Source organism: Pseudorasbora parva, chromosome 8 (assembly GCF_024679245.1).
Source record: "Pseudorasbora parva isolate DD20220531a chromosome 8, ASM2467924v1, whole genome shotgun sequence".
Classification (NCBI taxonomy): domain Eukaryota; kingdom Metazoa; phylum Chordata; class Actinopteri; order Cypriniformes; family Gobionidae; genus Pseudorasbora; species Pseudorasbora parva.
In genome coordinates this window covers 3,833,414-3,848,763 of record NC_090179.1, presented here as the reverse complement: position 1 = coordinate 3,848,763, position 15,350 = coordinate 3,833,414, and the positions used below count along the sequence as shown (strand labels likewise).

Genomic DNA, 15,350 nt, shown 5'->3' with positions numbered 1-15,350 from the left:
AAGGCACTATGCCTTGTCCAGCACTTCTTAGCTTTCCAGTTCTTCCTTGCTGATACACACTGTTCAGCATGTAAAGACTTTCAAATGTGAAAAGTTTAAAAGTGCTCCCACATATCCTGTGGCATAGGCACTGCTGGGATTTGAACCCAGGATCTCCTGTTTACAAGACAGGCGCTTTGACCAACTAAGCCACAGCGCCAGCTGTCACACAAAGCATTTTGTTGGTATATAAAGCCTTAAAGAGGTAGCACATCTTGAAAACAGCTGATAACCTCATGAAAGTTTTCCCTTTGAGCCTTTATTCACAACCTAGAAGTCCAGAAGGTGTGTCCTGTAGAGACTTTTACATCTGAAAAGTTTGGATGAATACTAGTAGAAGGCACACATTTTAGGCACTGCTGGGATTCGAACCCAGGATCTCCTGTTTACTAGACAGGCGCTTTAACCAACTAAGCCACAGCGCCAGGTACGTACTTTGGTTTGATACTTTTGAATTCAAAGTCTAAAAGAGGTAGCATGTCAGGAAAAGAGCTGATTAAGTCATGATTAGGTTCCTTTGAAGTTAGAGGATTTTTCCAAAAGCTGAAAAGTGTGCAGGCTTCTATTGAGGAATAAGGGAATGTCTCAAATCATTTCATTTTGGTTAAAATCTCTCAATACTCGTGTCTTAAATGTGTTGTGAACCTCCATTTACAATAAATCTAAACTCTGTTTAAGCTAGCAGAAATGGAAAGCATTTCTTGCTAGGTAGGTGGCCATCAATTGGCAGTAGCAGTTTTTGGCCTAAACCAGTGTTTTTCAAACCATTCTTGTTATATTCCTTTTTTAAAAATGGGGACTTGACGTGAGCTAATTAGTAGAGTATTCTGTAATCTGAGCTGGGTGTGTCCAACAGGGGAAATAAGACGAAGAGGAAAGTTAGGCTTCTGAAATACTTCATGTCCGAAAAGGTTTAAGCATATGCTTGTCCAACACAAAGATATCTGAGCAAAAGTTTTTATGGATGACTCTGGTGGGACTCGAACCCACAGCCTTTGAATACCTCCATTCACAACCTAGAAGTCCAATGCGCTATCCATTGCGCCACAGAGCCACAACAACACACTTTCCAAGGCACTATGCCTTGTCCAGCACTTCTTAGCTTTCCAGTTCTTCCTTGCTGATACACACTGTTCAGCATGTAAAGACTTTCAAATGTGAAAAGTTTAAAAGTGCTCCCACATATCCTGTGGCATAGGCACTGCTGGGATTTGAACCCAGGATCTCCTGTTTACAAGACAGGCGCTTTGACCAACTAAGCCACAGCGCCAGCTGTCACAGAAAGCATTTTGTTGGTATATAAAGCCTTAAAGAGGTAGCACATCTTGAAAACAGCTGATAACCTCATGAAAGTTTTCCATTTGAGCCTTTATTCACAACCTAGAAGTCCAGAAGGTGTGTCCTGTAGAGACTTTTACATCTGAAAAGTTTGGATGAATACTAGTAGAAGGCACACATTTTAGGCACTGCTGGGATTCCAACCCAGGATCTCCTGTTTACTAGACAGGCGCTTTAACCAACTAAGCCACAGCGCCAGGTACGTACTTTGGTTTGATACTTTTGAATTCAAAGTCTAAAAGAGGTAGCATGTCAGGAAAAGAGCTGATTAAGTCATGATTAGGTTCCTTTGAAGTTAGAGGATTATTTCCAAAAGCTGAAAAGTGTGCAGGCTTCTATTGAGGAATAAGGGAATGTCTCAAATCATTTCATTTTGGTTAAAATCTCTCAATACTCGTGTCTTAAATGTGTTGTGAACCTCCATTTACAATAAATCTAAACTCTGTTTAAGCTAGCAGAAATGGAAAGCATTTCTTGCTAGGTAGGTGGCCATCAATTGGCAGTAGCAGTTTTTGGCCTAAACCAGTGTTTTTCAAACCATTCTTGTTATATTCCTTTTTTAAAAATGGGGACTTGACGTGAGCTAATTAGTAGAGTATTCTGTAATCTGAGCTGGGTGTGTCCAACAGGGGAAATAAGACGAAGAGGAAAGTTAGGCTTCTGAAATACTTCATGTCCGAAAAGGTTTAAGCATATGCTTGTCCAACACAAAGATATCTGAGCAAAAGTTTTTATGGATGACTCTGGTGGGACTCAAACCCACAGCCTTTGAATACCTCCATTCACAACCTAGAAGTCCAATGCGCTATCCATTGCGCCACAGAGCCACAACAACACACTTTCCAAGGCACTATGCCTTGTCCAGCACTTCTTAGCTTTCCAGTTCTTCCTTGCTGATACACACTGTTCAGCATGTAAAGACTTTCAAATGTGAAAAGTTTAAAAGTGCTCCCACATATCCTGTGGCATAGGCACTGCTGGGATTTGAACCCAGGATCTCCTGTTTACAAGACAGGCGCTTTGACCAACTAAGCCACAGCGCAAGCTGTCACACAAAGCATTTTGTTGGTATATAAAGCCTTAAAGAGGTAGCACATCTTGAAAACAGCTGATAACCTCATGAAAGTTTTCCCTTTGAGCCTTTATTCACAACCTAGAAGTCCAGAAGGTGTGTCCTGTAGAGACTTTTACATCTGAAAAGTTTGGATGAATACTAGTAGAAGGCACACATTTTAGGCACTGCTGGGATTCGAACCCAGGATCTCCTGTTTACTAGACAGGCGCTTTAACCAACTAAGCCACAGCGCCAGGTACTTACTTTGGTTTGATACTTTTGTATTCAAAGTCTAAAAGAGGTAGCATGTCAGGAAAAGAGCTGATTAAGTCATGATTAGGTTCCTTTGAAGTTAGAGGATTATTTCCAAAAGCTGAAAAGTGTGCAGGCTTCTATTGAGGAATAAGGGAATGTCTCAAATCATTTCATTTTGGTTAAAATCTCTCAATACTCGTGTCTTAAATGTGTTGTGAACCTCCATTTACAATAAATCTAAACTCTGTTTAAGCTAGCAGAAATGGAAAGCATTTCTTGCTAGGTAGGTGGCCATCAATTGGCAGTAGCAGTTTTTGGCCTAAACCAGTGTTTTTCAAACCATTCTTGTTATATTCCTTTTTTAAAAATGGGGACTTGACGTGAGCTAATTAGTAGAGTATTCTGTAATCTGAGCTGGGTGTGTCCAACAGGGGAAATAAGACGAAGAGGAAAGGTAGGCTTCTGAAATACTTCATGTCCGAAAAGGTTTAAGCATATGCTTGTCCAACACAAAGATATCTGAGCAAAAGTTTTTATGGATGACTCTGGTGGGACTCGAACCCACAGCCTTTGAATACCTCCATTCACAACCTAGAAGTCCAATGCGCTATCCATTGCGCCACAGAGCCACAACAACACACTTTCCAAGGCACTATGCCTTGTCCAGCACTTCTTAGCTTTCCAGTTCTTCCTTGCTGATACACACTGTTCAGCATGTAAAGACTTTCAAATGTGAAAAGTTTAAAAGTGCTCCCACATATCCTGTGGCATAGGCACTGCTGGGATTTGAACCCAGGATCTCCTGTTTACAAGACAGGCGCTTTGACCAACTAAGCCACAGCGCAAGCTGTCACACAAAGCATTTTGTTGGTATATAAAGCCTTAAAGAGGTAGCACATCTTGAAAACAGCTGATAACCTCATGAAAGTTTTCCCTTTGAGCCTTTATTCACAACCTAGAAGTCCAGAAGGTGTGTCCTGTAGAGACTTTTACATCTGAAAAGTTTGGATGAATACTAGTAGAAGGCACACATTTTAGGCACTGCTGGGATTCGAACCCAGGATCTCCTGTTTACTAGACAGGCGCTTTAACCAACTAAGCCACAGCGCCAGGTACTTACTTTGGTTTGATACTTTTGTATTCAAAGTCTAAAAGAGGTAGCATGTCAGGAAAAGAGCTGATTAAGTCATGATTAGGTTCCTTTGAAGTTAGAGGATTATTTCCAAAAGCTGAAAAGTGTGCAGGCTTCTATTGAGGAATAAGGGAATGTCTCAAATCATTTCATTTTGGTTAAAATCTCTCAATACTCGTGTCTTAAATGTGTTGTGAACCTCCATTTACAATAAATCTAAACTCTGTTTAAGCTAGCAGAAATGGAAAGCATTTCTTGCTAGGTAGGTGGCCATCAATTGGCAGTAGCAGTTTTTGGCCTAAACCAGTGTTTTTCAAACCATTCTTGTTATATTCCTTTTTTAAAAATGGGGACTTGACGTGAGCTAATTAGTAGAGTATTCTGTAATCTGAGCTGGGTGTGTCCAACAGGGGAAATAAGACGAAGAGGAAAGGTAGGCTTCTGAAATACTTCATGTCCGAAAAGGTTTAAGCATATGCTTGTCCAACACAAAGATATCTGAGCAAAAGTTTTTATGGATGACTCTGGTGGGACTCGAACCCACAGCCTTTGAATACCTCCATTCACAACCTAGAAGTCCAATGCGCTATCCATTGCGCCACAGAGCCACAACAACACACTTTCCAAGGCACTATGCCTTGTCCAGCACTTCTTAGCTTTCCAGTTCTTCCTTGCTGATACACACTGTTCAGCATGTAAAGACTTTCAAATGTGAAAAGTTTAAAAGTGCTCCCACATATCCTGTGGCATAGGCACTGCTGGGATTTGAACCCAGGATCTCCTGTTTACAAGACAGGCGCTTTGACCAACTAAGCCACAGCGCCAGCTGTCACACAAAGCATTTTGTTGGTATATAAAGCCTTAAAGAGGTAGCACATCTTGAAAACAGCTGATAACCTCATGAAAGTTTTCCCTTTGAGCCTTTATTCACAACCTAGAAGTCCAGAAGGTGTGTCCTGTAGAGACTTTTACATCTGAAAAGTTTGGATGAATACTAGTAGAAGGCACACATTTTAGGCACTGCTGGGATTCGAACCCAGGATCTCCTGTTTACTAGACAGGCGCTTTAACCAACTAAGCCACAGCGCCAGGTACGTGCTTTGGTTTGATACTTTTGTATTCAAAGTCTAAAAGAGGTAGCATGTCAGGAAAAGAGCTGATTAAGTCATGATTAGGTTCCTTTGAAGTTAGAGGATTATTTCCAAAAGCTGAAAAGTGTGCAGGCTTCTATTGAGGAATAAGGGAATGTCTCAAATCATTTCATTTTGGTTAAAATCTCTCAATACTCGTGTCTTAAATGTGTTGTGAACCTCTATTTACAATAAATCTAAACTCTGTTTAAGCTAGCAGAAATGGAAAGCATTTCTTGCTAGGTAGGTGGCCATCAATTGGCAGTAGCAGTTTTTGGCCTAAACCAGTGTTTTTCAAACCATTCTTGTTATATTCCTTTTTTAAAAATGGGGACTTGACGTGAGCTAATTAGTAGAGTATTCTGTAATCTGAGCTGGGTGTGTCCAACAGGGGAAATAAGACGAAGAGGAAAGGTAGGCTTCTGAAATACTTCATGTCCGAAAAGGTTTAAGCATATGCTTGTCCAACACAAAGATATCTGAGCAAAAGTTTTTATGGATGACTCTGGTGGGACTCGAACCCACAGCCTTTGAACACCTCCATTCACAACCTAGAAGTCCAATGCGCTATCCATTGCGCCACAGAGCCACAACAACACACTTTCCAAGTCACTATGCCTTGTCCAGCACTTCTTAGCTTTCCAGTTCTTCCTTGCTGATACACACTGTTCAGCATGTAAAGACTTTCAAATGTGAAAAGTTTAAAAGTGCTCCCACATATCCTGTGGCATAGGCACTGCTGGGATTTGAACCCAGGATCTCCTGTTTACAAGACAGGCGCTTTGACCAACTAAGCCACAGCGCCAGCTGTCACACAAAGCATTTTGTTGGTATATAAAGCCTTAAAGAGGTAGCACATCTTGAAAACAGCTGATAACCTCATGAAAGTTTTCCCTTTGAGCCTTTATTCACAACCTAGAAGTCCAGAAGGTGTGTCCTGTAGAGACTTTTACATCTGAAAAGTTTGGATGAATACTAGTAGAAGGCACACATTTTAGGCACTGCTGGGATTCAAACCCAGGATCTCCTGTTTACTAGACAGGCGCTTTAACCAACTAAGCCACAGCGCCAGGTACGTACTTTGGTTTGATACTTTTGAATTCAAAGTCTAAAAGAGGTAGCATGTCAGGAAAAGAGCTGATTAAGTCATGATTAGGTTCCTTTGAAGTTAGAGGATTATTTCCAAAAGCTGAAAAGTGTGCAGGCTTCTATTGAGGAATAAGGGAATGTCTCAAATCATTTCATTTTGGTTAAAATCTCTCAATACTCGTGTCTTAAATGTGTTGTGAACCTCCATTTACAATAAATCTAAACTCTGTTTAAGCTAGCAGAAATGGAAAGCATTTCTTGCTAGGTAGGTGGCCATCAATTGGCAGTAGCAGTTTTTGGCCTAAACCAGTGTTTTTCAAACCATTCTTGTTATATTCCTTTTTTAAAAATGGGGACTTGACGTGAGCTAATTAGTAGAGTATTCTGTAATCTGAGCTGGGTGTGTCCAACAGGGGAAATAAGACGAAGAGGAAAGGTAGGCTTCTGAAATACTTCATGTCCGAAAAGGTTTAAGCATATGCTTGTCCAACACAAAGATATCTGAGCAAAAGTTTTTATGGATGACTCTGGTGGGACTCGAACCCACAGCCTTTGAATACCTCCATTCACAACCTAGAAGTCCAATGCGCTATCCATTGCGCCACAGAGCCACAACAACACACTTTCCAAGGCACTATGCCTTGTCCAGCACTTCTTAGCTTTCCAGTTCTTCCTTGCTGATACACACTGTTCAGCATGTAAAGACTTTCAAATGTGAAAAGTTTAAAAGTGCTCCCACAAATCCTGTGGCATAGGCACTGCTGGGATTTGAACCCAGGATCTCCTGTTTACAAGACAGGCGCTTTGACCAACTAAGCCACAGCGCCAGCTGTAATGCAAAGCATTTTGTTGGTATATAAAGCCTTAAAGAGGTAGCACATCTTGAAAACAGCTGATTACCTCATGAAAGTTTTCCCTTTGAGCCTTTATTCACAACCTAGAAGTCCAGAAGGTGTGTCCTGTAGAGACTTTTACATCTGAAAAGTTTGGATGAATACTAGTAGAAGCCACACATTTTAGGCACTGCTGGTATTCGAACCCAGGATCTCCTGTTTATTAGACAGGCGCTTTAACCAACTAAGCCACAGCGCCAGGTACTTACTTTGGTTTGATACTTTTGTATTCAAAGTCTAAAAGAGGTAGCATGTCAGGAAAAGAGCTGATTAAGTCATGATTAGGTTCCTTTGAAGTTAGAGGATTATTTCCAAAAGCTGAAAAGTGTGCAGGCTTCTATTGAGGAATAAGGGAATGTCTCAAATCATTTCATTTTGGTTAAAATCTCTCAATACTCGTGTCTTAAATGTGTTGTGAACCTCCATTTACAATAAATCTAAACTCTGTTTAAGCTAGCAGAAATGGAAAGCATTTCTTGCTAGGTAGGTGGCCATCAATTGGCAGTAGCAGTTTTTGGCCTAAACCAGTGTTTTTCAAACCATTCTTGTTATATTCCTTTTTTAAAAATGGGGACTTGACGTGAGCTAATTAGTAGAGTATTCTGTAATCTGAGCTGGGTGTGTCCAACAGGGGAAATAAGACGAAGAGGAAAGGTAGGCTTCTGAAATACTTCATGTCCGAAAAGGTTTAAGCATATGCTTGTCCAACACAAAGATATCTGAGCAAAAGTTTTTATGGATGACTCTGGTGGGACTCGAACCCACAGCCTTTGAATACCTCCATTCACAACCTAGAAGTCCAATGCGCTATCCATTGCGCCACAGAGCCACAAGAACACACTTTCCAAGGCACTATGCCTTGTCCAGCACTTCTTAGCTTTCCAGTTCTTCCTTGCTGATACACACTGTTCGGCATGTAAAGACTTTCAAATGTGAAAAGTTTAAAAGTGCTCCCACAAATCCTGTGGCATAGGCACTGCTGGGATTTGAACCCAGGATCTCCTGTTTACAAGACAGGTGCTTTGACCAACTAAGCCACAGCGCCAGCTGTAATGCAAAGCATTTTGTTGGTATATAAAGCCTTAAAGAGGTAGCACATCTTGAAAACAGCTGATTACCTCATGAAAGTTTTCCCTTTGAGCCTTTATTCAAAACCTAGAAGTCCAGAAGGTGTGTCCTGTAGAGACTTTTACATCTGAAAAGTTTGGATGAATACTAGTAGAAGGCACACATTTTAGGCACTGCTGGGATTCGAACCCAGGATCTCCTGTTTACTAGACAGGCGCTTTAACCAACTAAGCCACAGCGCCAGGTACTTACTTTGGTTTGATACTTTTGTATTCAAAGTCTAAAAGAGGTAGCATGTCAGGAAAAGAGCTGATTAAGTCATGATTAGGTTCCTTTGAAGTTAGAGGATTATTTCCAAAAGCTGAAAAGTGTGCAGGCTTCTATTGAGGAATAAGGGAATGTCTCAAATCATTTCATTTTGGTTAAAATCTCTCAATACTCGTGTCTTAAATGTGTTGTGAACCTCCATTTACAATAAATCTAAACTCTGTTTAAGCTAGCAGAAATGGAAAGCATTTCTTGCTAGGTAGGTGGCCATCAATTGGCAGTAGCAGTTTTTGGCCTAAACCAGTGTTTTTCAAACCATTCTTGTTATATTCCTTTTTTAAAAATGGGGACTTGACGTGAGCTAATTAGTAGAGTATTCTGTAATCTGAGCTGGGTGTGTCCAACAGGGGAAATAAGACGAAGAGGAAAGGTAGGCTTCTGAAATACTTCATGTCCGAAAAGGTTTAAGCATATGCTTGTCCAACACAAAGATATCTGAGCAAAAGTTTTTATGGATGACTCTGGTGGGACTCGAACCCACAGCCTTTGAATACCTCCATTCACAACCTAGAAGTCCAATGCACTATCCATTGCGCCACAGAGCCACAACAACACACTTTCCAAGGCACTATGCCTTGTCCAGCACTTCTTAGCTTTCCAGTTCTTCCTTGCTGATACACACTGTTCAGCATGTAAAGACTTTCAAATGTGAAAAGTTTAAAAGTGCTCCCACATATCCTGTGGCATAGGCACTGCTGGGATTTGAACCCAGGATCTCCTGTTTACAAGACAGGCGCTTTGACCAACTAAGCCACAGCGCCAGCTGTCACACAAAGCATTTTGTTGGTATATAAAGCCTTAAAGAGGTAGCACATCTTGAAAACAGCTGATAACCTCATGAAAGTTTTCCCTTTGAGCCTTTATTCACAACCTAGAAGTCCAGAAGGTGTGTCCTGTAGAGACTTTTACATCTGAAAAGTTTGGATGAATACTAGTAGAAGGCACACATTTTAGGCACTGCTGGGATTCGAACCCAGGATCTCCTGTTTACTAGACAGGCGCTTTAACCAACTAAGCCACAGCGCCAGGTACGTGCTTTGGTTTGATACTTTTGTATTCAAAGTCTAAAAGAGGTAGCATGTCAGGAAAAGAGCTGATTAAGTCATGATTAGGTTCCTTTGAAGTTAGAGGATTATTTCCAAAAGCTGAAAAGTGTGCAGGCTTCTATTGAGGAATAAGGGAATGTCTCAAATCATTTCATTTTGGTTAAAATCTCTCAATACTCGTGTCTTAAATGTGTTGTGAACCTCTATTTACAATAAATCTAAACTCTGTTTAAGCTAGCAGAAATGGAAAGCATTTCTTGCTAGGTAGGTGGCCATCAATTGGCAGTAGCAGTTTTTGGCCTAAACCAGTGTTTTTCAAACCATTCTTGTTATATTCCTTTTTTAAAAATGGGGACTTGACGTGAGCTAATTAGTAGAGTATTCTGTAATCTGAGCTGGGTGTGTCCAACAGGGGAAATAAGACGAAGAGGAAAGGTAGGCTTCTGAAATACTTCATGTCCGAAAAGGTTTAAGCATATGCTTGTCCAACACAAAGATATCTGAGCAAAAGTTTTTATGGATGACTCTGGTGGGACTCGAACCCACAGCCTTTGAATACCTCCATTCACAACCTAGAAGTCCAATGCGCTATCCATTGCGCCACAGAGCCACAACAACACACTTTCCAAGGCACTATGCCTTGTCCAGCACTTCTTAGCTTTCCAGTTCTTCCTTGCTGATACACACTGTTCAGCATGTAAAGACTTTCAAATGTGAAAAGTTTAAAAGTGCTCCCACATATCCTGTGGCATAGGCACTGCTGGGATTTGAACCCAGGATCTCCTGTTTACAAGACAGGCGCTTTGACCAACTAAGCCACAGCGCCAGCTGTCACACAAAGCATTTTGTTGGTATATAAAGCCTTAAAGAGGTAGCACATCTTGAAAACAGCTGATAACCTCATGAAAGTTTTCCCTTTGAGCCTTTATTCACAACCTAGAAGTCCAGAAGGTGTGTCCTGTAGAGACTTTTACATCTGAAAAGTTTGGATGAATACTAGTAGAAGGCACACATTTTAGGCACTGCTGGGATTCGAACCCAGGATCTCCTGTTTACTAGACAGGCGCTTTAACCAACTAAGCCACAGCGCCAGGTACGTACTTTGGTTTGATACTTTTGTATTCAAAGTCTAAAAGAGGTAGCATGTCAGGAAAAGAGCTGATTAAGTCATGATTAGGTTCCTTTGAAGTTAGAGGATTATTTCCAAAAGCTGAAAAGTGTGCAGGCTTCTATTGAGGAATAAGGGAATGTCTCAAATCATTTCATTTTGGTTAAAATCTCTCAATACTCGTGTCTTAAATGTGTTGTGAACCTCTATTTACAATAAATCTAAACTCTGTTTAAGCTAGCAGAAATGGAAAGCATTTCTTGCTAGGTAGGTGGCCATCAATTGGCAGTAGCAGTTTTTGGCCTAAACCAGTGTTTTTCAAACCATTCTTGTTATATTCCTTTTTTAAAAATGGGGACTTGACGTGAGCTAATTAGTAGAGTATTCTGTAATCTGAGCTGGGTGTGTCCAACAGGGGAAATAAGACGAAGAGGAAAGGTAGGCTTCTGAAATACTTCATGTCCGAAAAGGTTTAAGCATATGCTTGTCCAACACAAAGATATCTGAGCAAAAGTTTTTATGGATGACTCTGGTGGGACTCGAACCCACAGCCTTTGAATACCTCCATTCACAACCTAGAAGTCCAATGCGCTATCCATTGCGCCACAGAGCCACAAGAACACACTTTCCAAGGCACTATGCCTTGTCCAGCACTTCTTAGCTTTCCAGTTCTTCCTTGCTGATACACACTGTTCAGCATGTAAAGACTTTCAAATGTGAAAAGTTTAAAAGTGCTCCCACATATCCTGTGGCATAGGCACTGCTGGGATTTGAACCCAGGATCTCCTGTTTACAAGACAGGCGCTTTGACCAACTAAGCCACAGCGCCAGCTGTCACACAAAGCATTTTGTTGGTATATAAAGCCTTAAAGAGGTAGCACATCTTGAAAACAGCTGATAACCTCATGAAAGTTTTCCCTTTGAGCCTTTATTCACAACCTAGAAGTCCAGAAGGTGTGTCCTGTAGAGACTTTTACATCTGAAAAGTTTGGATGAATACTAGTAGAAGGCACACATTTTAGGCACTGCTGGGATTCGAACCCAGGATCTCCTGTTTACTAGACAGGCGCTTTAACCAACTAAGCCACAGCACCAGGTACGTACTTTGGTTTGATACTTTTGTATTCAAAGTCTAAAAGAGGTAGCATGTCAGGAAAAGAGCTGATTAAGTCATGATTAGGTTCCTTTGAAGTTAGAGGATTATTTCCAAAAGCTGAAAAGTGTGCAGGCTTCTATTGAGGAATAAGGGAATGTCTCAAATCATTTCATTTTGGTTAAAATCTCTCAATACTCGTGTCTTAAATGTGTTGTGAACCTCTATTTACAATAAATCTAAACTCTGTTTAAGCTAGCAGAAATGGAAAGCATTTCTTGCTAGGTAGGTGGCCATCAATTGGCAGTAGCAGTTTTTGGCCTAAACCAGTGTTTTTCAAACCATTCTTGGTATATTCCTTTTTTTAAAAATGGGGACTTGACGTGAGCTAATTAGTAGAGTATTCTGTAATCTGAGCTGGGTGTGTCCAACAGGGGAAATAAGACGAAGAGGAAAGGTAGGCTTCTGAAATACTTCATGTCCGAAAAGGTTTAAGCATATGCTTGTCCAACACAAAGATATCTGAGCAAAAGTTTTTATGGATGACTCTGGTGGGACTCGAACCCACAGCCTTTGAATTCCTCCATTCACAACCTAGAAGTCCAATGCGCTATCCATTGCGCCACAGAGCCACAACAACACACTTTCCAAGGCACTATGCCTTGTCCAGCACTTCTTAGCTTTCCAGTTCTTCCTTGCTGATACACACTGTTCAGCATGTAAAGACTTTCAAATGTGAAAAGTTTAAAAGTAGTCCCACAAATCCTGTGGCATAGGCACTGCTGGGATTTGAACCCAGGATCTCCTGTTTACAAGACAGGCGCTTTGACCAACTAAGCCACAGCGCCAGCTGTAATGCAAAGCATTTTGTTGGTATATAAAGCCTTAAAGAGGTAGCACATCTTGAAAACAGCTGATTACCTCATGAAAGTTTTCCCTTTGAGCCTTTATTCACAACCTAGAAGTCCAGAAGGTGTGTCCTGTAGAGACTTTTACATCTGAAAAGTTTGGATGAATACTAGTAGAAGCCACACATTTTAGGCACTGCTGGGATTCGAACCCAGGATCTCCTGTTTACTAGACAGGCGCTTTAACCAACTAAGCCACAGCGCCAGGTACTTACTTTGGTTTGATACTTTTGTATTCAAAGTCTAAAAGAGGTAGCATGTCAGGAAAAGAGCTGATTAAGTCATGATTAGGTTCCTTTGAAGTTAGAGGATTATTTTCAAAAGCTGAAAAGTGTGCAGGCTTCTATTGAGGAATAAGGGAATGTCTCAAATCATTTCATTTTGGTTAAAATCTCTCAATACTTGTGTCTTAAATGTGTTGTGAACCTCCATTTACAATAAATCTAAACTCTGTTTAAGCTAGCAGAAATGGAAAGCATTTCTTGCTAGGTAGGTGGCCATCAATTGGCAGTAGCAGTTTTTGGCCTAAACCAGTGTTTTTCAAACCATTCTTGTTATATTCCTTTTTTAAAAATGGGGACTTGACGTGAGCTAATTAGTAGAGTATTCTGTAATCTGAGCTGGGTGTGTCCAACAGGGGAAATAAGACGAAGAGGAAAGGTAGGCTTCTGAAATACTTCATGTCCGAAAAGGTTTAAGCATATGCTTGTCCAACACAAAGATATCTGAGCAAAAGTTTTTATGGATGACTCTGGTGGGACTCGAACCCACAGCCTTTGAATACCTCCATTCACAACCTAGAAGTCCAATGCGCTATCCATTGCGCCACAGAGCCACAACAACACACTTTCCAAGGCACTATGCCTTGTCCAGCACTTCTTAGCTTTCCAGTTCTTCCTTGCTGATACACACTGTTCAGCGTGTAAAGACTTTCAAATGTGAAAAGTTTAAAAGTGCTCCCACAAATCCTGTGGCATAGGCACTGCTGGGATTTGAACCCAGGATCTCCTGTTTACAAGACAGGCGCTTTGACCAACTAAGCCACAGCGCCAGCTGTAATGCAAAGCATTTTGTTGGTATATAAAGCCTTAAAGAGGTAGCACATCTTGAAAACAGCTGATTACCTCATGAAAGTTTTCCCTTTGAGCCTTTATTCACAACCTAGAAGTCCAGAAGGTGTGTCCTGTAGAGACTTTTACATCTGAAAAGTTTGGATGAATACTAGTAGAAGCCACACATTTTAGGCACTGCTGGGATTCGAACCCAGGATCTCCTGTTTACTAGACAGGCGCTTTAACCAACTAAGCCACAGCGCCAGGTACTTACTTTGGTTTGATACTTTTGTATTCAAAGTCTAAAAGAGGTAGCATGTCAGGAAAAGAGCTGATTAAGTCATGATTAGGTTCCTTTGAAGTTAGAGGATTATTTCCAAAAGCTGAAAAGTGTGCATGCTTCTATTGAGTAATAAGGGAATGTCTCAAATCATTTCATTTTGGTTAAAATCTCTCAATATTCGTGTCTCAAATGTGTTGTGAACCTCCATTTACAATAAATCTAAACTCTGTTTAAGCTAGCAGAAATGGAAAGCATTTCTTGCTAGGTAGGTGGCCATCAATTGGCAGTAGCAGTTTTTGGCCTAAACCAGTGTTTTTCAAACCATTCTTGTTATATTCCTTTTTTAAAAATGGGGACTTGACGTGAGCTAATTAGTAGAGTATTCTGTAATCTGAGCTGGGTGTGTCCAACAGGGGAAATAAGACGAAGAGGAAAGGTAGGCTTCTGAAATACTTCATGTCCGAAAAGGTTTAAGCATATGCTTGTCCAACACAAAGATATCTGAGCAAAAGTTTTTATGGATGACTCTGGTGGGACTCGAACCCACAGCCTTTGAATACCTCCATTCACAACCTAGAAGTCCAATGCGCTATCCATTGCGCCACAGAGCCACAACAACACACTTTCCAAGGCACTATGCCTTGTCCAGCACTTCTTAGCTTTCCAGTTCTTCCTTGCTGATACACACTGTTCAGCATGTAAAGACTTTCAAATGTGAAAAGTTTAAAAGTGCTCCCACATATCCTGTGGCATAGGCACTGCTGGGATTTGAACCCAGGATCTCCTGTTTACAAGACAGGCGCTTTGACCAACTAAGCCACAGCGCCAGCTGTCACACAAAGCATTTTGTTGGTATATAAAGCCTTAAAGAGGTAGCACATCTTGAAAACAGCTGATAACCTCATGAAAGTTTTCCCTTTGAGCCTTTATTCACAACCTAGAAGTCCAGAAGGTGTGTCCTGTAGAGACTTTTACATCTGAAAAGTTTGGATGAATACTAGTAGAAGGCACACATTTTAGGCACTGCTGGGATTCGAACCCAGGATCTCCTGTTTACTAGACAGGCGCTTTAACCAACTAAGCCACAGCGCCAGGTACGTACTTTGGTTTGATACTTTTGTATTCAAAGTCTAAAAGAGGTAGCATGTCAGGAAAAGAGCTGATTAAGTCATGATTAGGTTCCTTTGAAGTTAGAGGATTATTTCCAAAAGCTGAAAAGTGTGCAGGCTTCTATTGAGGAATAAGGGAATGTCTCAAATCATTTCATTTTGGTTAAAATCTCTCAATACTCGTGTCTTAAATGTGTTGTGAACCTCTATTTACAATAAATCTAAACTCTGTTTAAGCTAGCAGAAATGGAAAGCATTTCTTGCTAGGTAGGTGGCCATCAATTGGCAGTAGCAGTTTTTGGCCTAAACCAGTGTTTTTCAAACCATTCTTGTTATATTCCTTTTTTAAAAATGGGGACTTGACGTGAGCTAATTAGTAGAGTATTCTGTAATCTGAGCTGGGTGTGTCCAACAGGGGAAATAAGA

At 40.8% G+C, this 15,350-nt stretch overlaps 40 non-coding genes across 40 annotated transcripts; all 40 read right to left on the bottom strand.

The window, feature by feature from the left end:
• Positions 1 to 125: 125 nt before the first annotated feature.
• On the bottom strand, positions 126 to 199 carry trnat-ugu (transfer RNA threonine (anticodon UGU)). The gene has a single exon. It is a non-coding gene; the product is annotated as a tRNA-Thr (tRNA).
• Positions 200 to 390: 191 nt separating this feature from the next.
• trnat-agu (transfer RNA threonine (anticodon AGU)) lies at positions 391 to 464 on the bottom strand. Its single transcript has one exon. It is a non-coding gene; the product is annotated as a tRNA-Thr (tRNA).
• Positions 465 to 1,004: 540 nt separating this feature from the next.
• trnar-ucu (transfer RNA arginine (anticodon UCU)) lies at positions 1,005 to 1,093 on the bottom strand. Its single transcript is given in 2 exon segments — positions 1,005 to 1,040; positions 1,057 to 1,093. It is a non-coding gene; the product is annotated as a tRNA-Arg (tRNA).
• A 142-nt stretch (positions 1,094 to 1,235) lies between these two features.
• Positions 1,236 to 1,309, bottom strand: trnat-ugu (transfer RNA threonine (anticodon UGU)). Its single transcript has one exon. It is a non-coding gene; the product is annotated as a tRNA-Thr (tRNA).
• Positions 1,310 to 1,500: 191 nt separating this feature from the next.
• On the bottom strand, positions 1,501 to 1,574 carry trnat-agu (transfer RNA threonine (anticodon AGU)). Its single transcript has one exon. It is a non-coding gene; the product is annotated as a tRNA-Thr (tRNA).
• Positions 1,575 to 2,115: 541 nt separating this feature from the next.
• trnar-ucu (transfer RNA arginine (anticodon UCU)) lies at positions 2,116 to 2,204 on the bottom strand. Its single transcript is given in 2 exon segments — positions 2,116 to 2,151; positions 2,168 to 2,204. It is a non-coding gene; the product is annotated as a tRNA-Arg (tRNA).
• A 142-nt stretch (positions 2,205 to 2,346) lies between these two features.
• On the bottom strand, positions 2,347 to 2,420 carry trnat-ugu (transfer RNA threonine (anticodon UGU)). Its single transcript has one exon. It is a non-coding gene; the product is annotated as a tRNA-Thr (tRNA).
• A 191-nt stretch (positions 2,421 to 2,611) lies between these two features.
• trnat-agu (transfer RNA threonine (anticodon AGU)) lies at positions 2,612 to 2,685 on the bottom strand. Its single transcript has one exon. It is a non-coding gene; the product is annotated as a tRNA-Thr (tRNA).
• Positions 2,686 to 3,226: 541 nt separating this feature from the next.
• trnar-ucu (transfer RNA arginine (anticodon UCU)) lies at positions 3,227 to 3,315 on the bottom strand. The gene is given in 2 exon segments: positions 3,227 to 3,262; positions 3,279 to 3,315. It is a non-coding gene; the product is annotated as a tRNA-Arg (tRNA).
• Positions 3,316 to 3,457: 142 nt separating this feature from the next.
• On the bottom strand, positions 3,458 to 3,531 carry trnat-ugu (transfer RNA threonine (anticodon UGU)). Its single transcript has one exon. It is a non-coding gene; the product is annotated as a tRNA-Thr (tRNA).
• Positions 3,532 to 3,722: 191 nt separating this feature from the next.
• Positions 3,723 to 3,796, bottom strand: trnat-agu (transfer RNA threonine (anticodon AGU)). Its single transcript has one exon. It is a non-coding gene; the product is annotated as a tRNA-Thr (tRNA).
• A 541-nt stretch (positions 3,797 to 4,337) lies between these two features.
• Positions 4,338 to 4,426, bottom strand: trnar-ucu (transfer RNA arginine (anticodon UCU)). Its single transcript is given in 2 exon segments — positions 4,338 to 4,373; positions 4,390 to 4,426. It is a non-coding gene; the product is annotated as a tRNA-Arg (tRNA).
• A 142-nt stretch (positions 4,427 to 4,568) lies between these two features.
• Positions 4,569 to 4,642, bottom strand: trnat-ugu (transfer RNA threonine (anticodon UGU)). Its single transcript has one exon. It is a non-coding gene; the product is annotated as a tRNA-Thr (tRNA).
• A 191-nt stretch (positions 4,643 to 4,833) lies between these two features.
• On the bottom strand, positions 4,834 to 4,907 carry trnat-agu (transfer RNA threonine (anticodon AGU)). Its single transcript has one exon. It is a non-coding gene; the product is annotated as a tRNA-Thr (tRNA).
• Positions 4,908 to 5,448: 541 nt separating this feature from the next.
• trnar-ucu (transfer RNA arginine (anticodon UCU)) lies at positions 5,449 to 5,537 on the bottom strand. The gene is given in 2 exon segments: positions 5,449 to 5,484; positions 5,501 to 5,537. It is a non-coding gene; the product is annotated as a tRNA-Arg (tRNA).
• Positions 5,538 to 5,679: 142 nt separating this feature from the next.
• Positions 5,680 to 5,753, bottom strand: trnat-ugu (transfer RNA threonine (anticodon UGU)). The gene has a single exon. It is a non-coding gene; the product is annotated as a tRNA-Thr (tRNA).
• Positions 5,754 to 5,944: 191 nt separating this feature from the next.
• Positions 5,945 to 6,018, bottom strand: trnat-agu (transfer RNA threonine (anticodon AGU)). Its single transcript has one exon. It is a non-coding gene; the product is annotated as a tRNA-Thr (tRNA).
• A 541-nt stretch (positions 6,019 to 6,559) lies between these two features.
• Positions 6,560 to 6,648, bottom strand: trnar-ucu (transfer RNA arginine (anticodon UCU)). The gene is given in 2 exon segments: positions 6,560 to 6,595; positions 6,612 to 6,648. It is a non-coding gene; the product is annotated as a tRNA-Arg (tRNA).
• Positions 6,649 to 6,790: 142 nt separating this feature from the next.
• On the bottom strand, positions 6,791 to 6,864 carry trnat-ugu (transfer RNA threonine (anticodon UGU)). Its single transcript has one exon. It is a non-coding gene; the product is annotated as a tRNA-Thr (tRNA).
• Positions 6,865 to 7,670: 806 nt separating this feature from the next.
• trnar-ucu (transfer RNA arginine (anticodon UCU)) lies at positions 7,671 to 7,759 on the bottom strand. The gene is given in 2 exon segments: positions 7,671 to 7,706; positions 7,723 to 7,759. It is a non-coding gene; the product is annotated as a tRNA-Arg (tRNA).
• A 142-nt stretch (positions 7,760 to 7,901) lies between these two features.
• On the bottom strand, positions 7,902 to 7,975 carry trnat-ugu (transfer RNA threonine (anticodon UGU)). The gene has a single exon. It is a non-coding gene; the product is annotated as a tRNA-Thr (tRNA).
• A 191-nt stretch (positions 7,976 to 8,166) lies between these two features.
• trnat-agu (transfer RNA threonine (anticodon AGU)) lies at positions 8,167 to 8,240 on the bottom strand. The gene has a single exon. It is a non-coding gene; the product is annotated as a tRNA-Thr (tRNA).
• Positions 8,241 to 8,781: 541 nt separating this feature from the next.
• On the bottom strand, positions 8,782 to 8,870 carry trnar-ucu (transfer RNA arginine (anticodon UCU)). Its single transcript is given in 2 exon segments — positions 8,782 to 8,817; positions 8,834 to 8,870. It is a non-coding gene; the product is annotated as a tRNA-Arg (tRNA).
• A 142-nt stretch (positions 8,871 to 9,012) lies between these two features.
• trnat-ugu (transfer RNA threonine (anticodon UGU)) lies at positions 9,013 to 9,086 on the bottom strand. Its single transcript has one exon. It is a non-coding gene; the product is annotated as a tRNA-Thr (tRNA).
• Positions 9,087 to 9,277: 191 nt separating this feature from the next.
• trnat-agu (transfer RNA threonine (anticodon AGU)) lies at positions 9,278 to 9,351 on the bottom strand. The gene has a single exon. It is a non-coding gene; the product is annotated as a tRNA-Thr (tRNA).
• A 541-nt stretch (positions 9,352 to 9,892) lies between these two features.
• Positions 9,893 to 9,981, bottom strand: trnar-ucu (transfer RNA arginine (anticodon UCU)). The gene is given in 2 exon segments: positions 9,893 to 9,928; positions 9,945 to 9,981. It is a non-coding gene; the product is annotated as a tRNA-Arg (tRNA).
• Positions 9,982 to 10,123: 142 nt separating this feature from the next.
• trnat-ugu (transfer RNA threonine (anticodon UGU)) lies at positions 10,124 to 10,197 on the bottom strand. Its single transcript has one exon. It is a non-coding gene; the product is annotated as a tRNA-Thr (tRNA).
• Positions 10,198 to 10,388: 191 nt separating this feature from the next.
• trnat-agu (transfer RNA threonine (anticodon AGU)) lies at positions 10,389 to 10,462 on the bottom strand. Its single transcript has one exon. It is a non-coding gene; the product is annotated as a tRNA-Thr (tRNA).
• A 541-nt stretch (positions 10,463 to 11,003) lies between these two features.
• On the bottom strand, positions 11,004 to 11,092 carry trnar-ucu (transfer RNA arginine (anticodon UCU)). The gene is given in 2 exon segments: positions 11,004 to 11,039; positions 11,056 to 11,092. It is a non-coding gene; the product is annotated as a tRNA-Arg (tRNA).
• A 142-nt stretch (positions 11,093 to 11,234) lies between these two features.
• Positions 11,235 to 11,308, bottom strand: trnat-ugu (transfer RNA threonine (anticodon UGU)). Its single transcript has one exon. It is a non-coding gene; the product is annotated as a tRNA-Thr (tRNA).
• A 191-nt stretch (positions 11,309 to 11,499) lies between these two features.
• On the bottom strand, positions 11,500 to 11,573 carry trnat-agu (transfer RNA threonine (anticodon AGU)). The gene has a single exon. It is a non-coding gene; the product is annotated as a tRNA-Thr (tRNA).
• Positions 11,574 to 12,115: 542 nt separating this feature from the next.
• trnar-ucu (transfer RNA arginine (anticodon UCU)) lies at positions 12,116 to 12,204 on the bottom strand. The gene is given in 2 exon segments: positions 12,116 to 12,151; positions 12,168 to 12,204. It is a non-coding gene; the product is annotated as a tRNA-Arg (tRNA).
• A 142-nt stretch (positions 12,205 to 12,346) lies between these two features.
• On the bottom strand, positions 12,347 to 12,420 carry trnat-ugu (transfer RNA threonine (anticodon UGU)). The gene has a single exon. It is a non-coding gene; the product is annotated as a tRNA-Thr (tRNA).
• A 191-nt stretch (positions 12,421 to 12,611) lies between these two features.
• On the bottom strand, positions 12,612 to 12,685 carry trnat-agu (transfer RNA threonine (anticodon AGU)). Its single transcript has one exon. It is a non-coding gene; the product is annotated as a tRNA-Thr (tRNA).
• Positions 12,686 to 13,226: 541 nt separating this feature from the next.
• trnar-ucu (transfer RNA arginine (anticodon UCU)) lies at positions 13,227 to 13,315 on the bottom strand. The gene is given in 2 exon segments: positions 13,227 to 13,262; positions 13,279 to 13,315. It is a non-coding gene; the product is annotated as a tRNA-Arg (tRNA).
• A 142-nt stretch (positions 13,316 to 13,457) lies between these two features.
• trnat-ugu (transfer RNA threonine (anticodon UGU)) lies at positions 13,458 to 13,531 on the bottom strand. Its single transcript has one exon. It is a non-coding gene; the product is annotated as a tRNA-Thr (tRNA).
• Positions 13,532 to 13,722: 191 nt separating this feature from the next.
• trnat-agu (transfer RNA threonine (anticodon AGU)) lies at positions 13,723 to 13,796 on the bottom strand. Its single transcript has one exon. It is a non-coding gene; the product is annotated as a tRNA-Thr (tRNA).
• Positions 13,797 to 14,337: 541 nt separating this feature from the next.
• trnar-ucu (transfer RNA arginine (anticodon UCU)) lies at positions 14,338 to 14,426 on the bottom strand. The gene is given in 2 exon segments: positions 14,338 to 14,373; positions 14,390 to 14,426. It is a non-coding gene; the product is annotated as a tRNA-Arg (tRNA).
• Positions 14,427 to 14,568: 142 nt separating this feature from the next.
• On the bottom strand, positions 14,569 to 14,642 carry trnat-ugu (transfer RNA threonine (anticodon UGU)). The gene has a single exon. It is a non-coding gene; the product is annotated as a tRNA-Thr (tRNA).
• A 191-nt stretch (positions 14,643 to 14,833) lies between these two features.
• On the bottom strand, positions 14,834 to 14,907 carry trnat-agu (transfer RNA threonine (anticodon AGU)). Its single transcript has one exon. It is a non-coding gene; the product is annotated as a tRNA-Thr (tRNA).
• Positions 14,908 to 15,350: the final 443 nt, after the last annotated feature.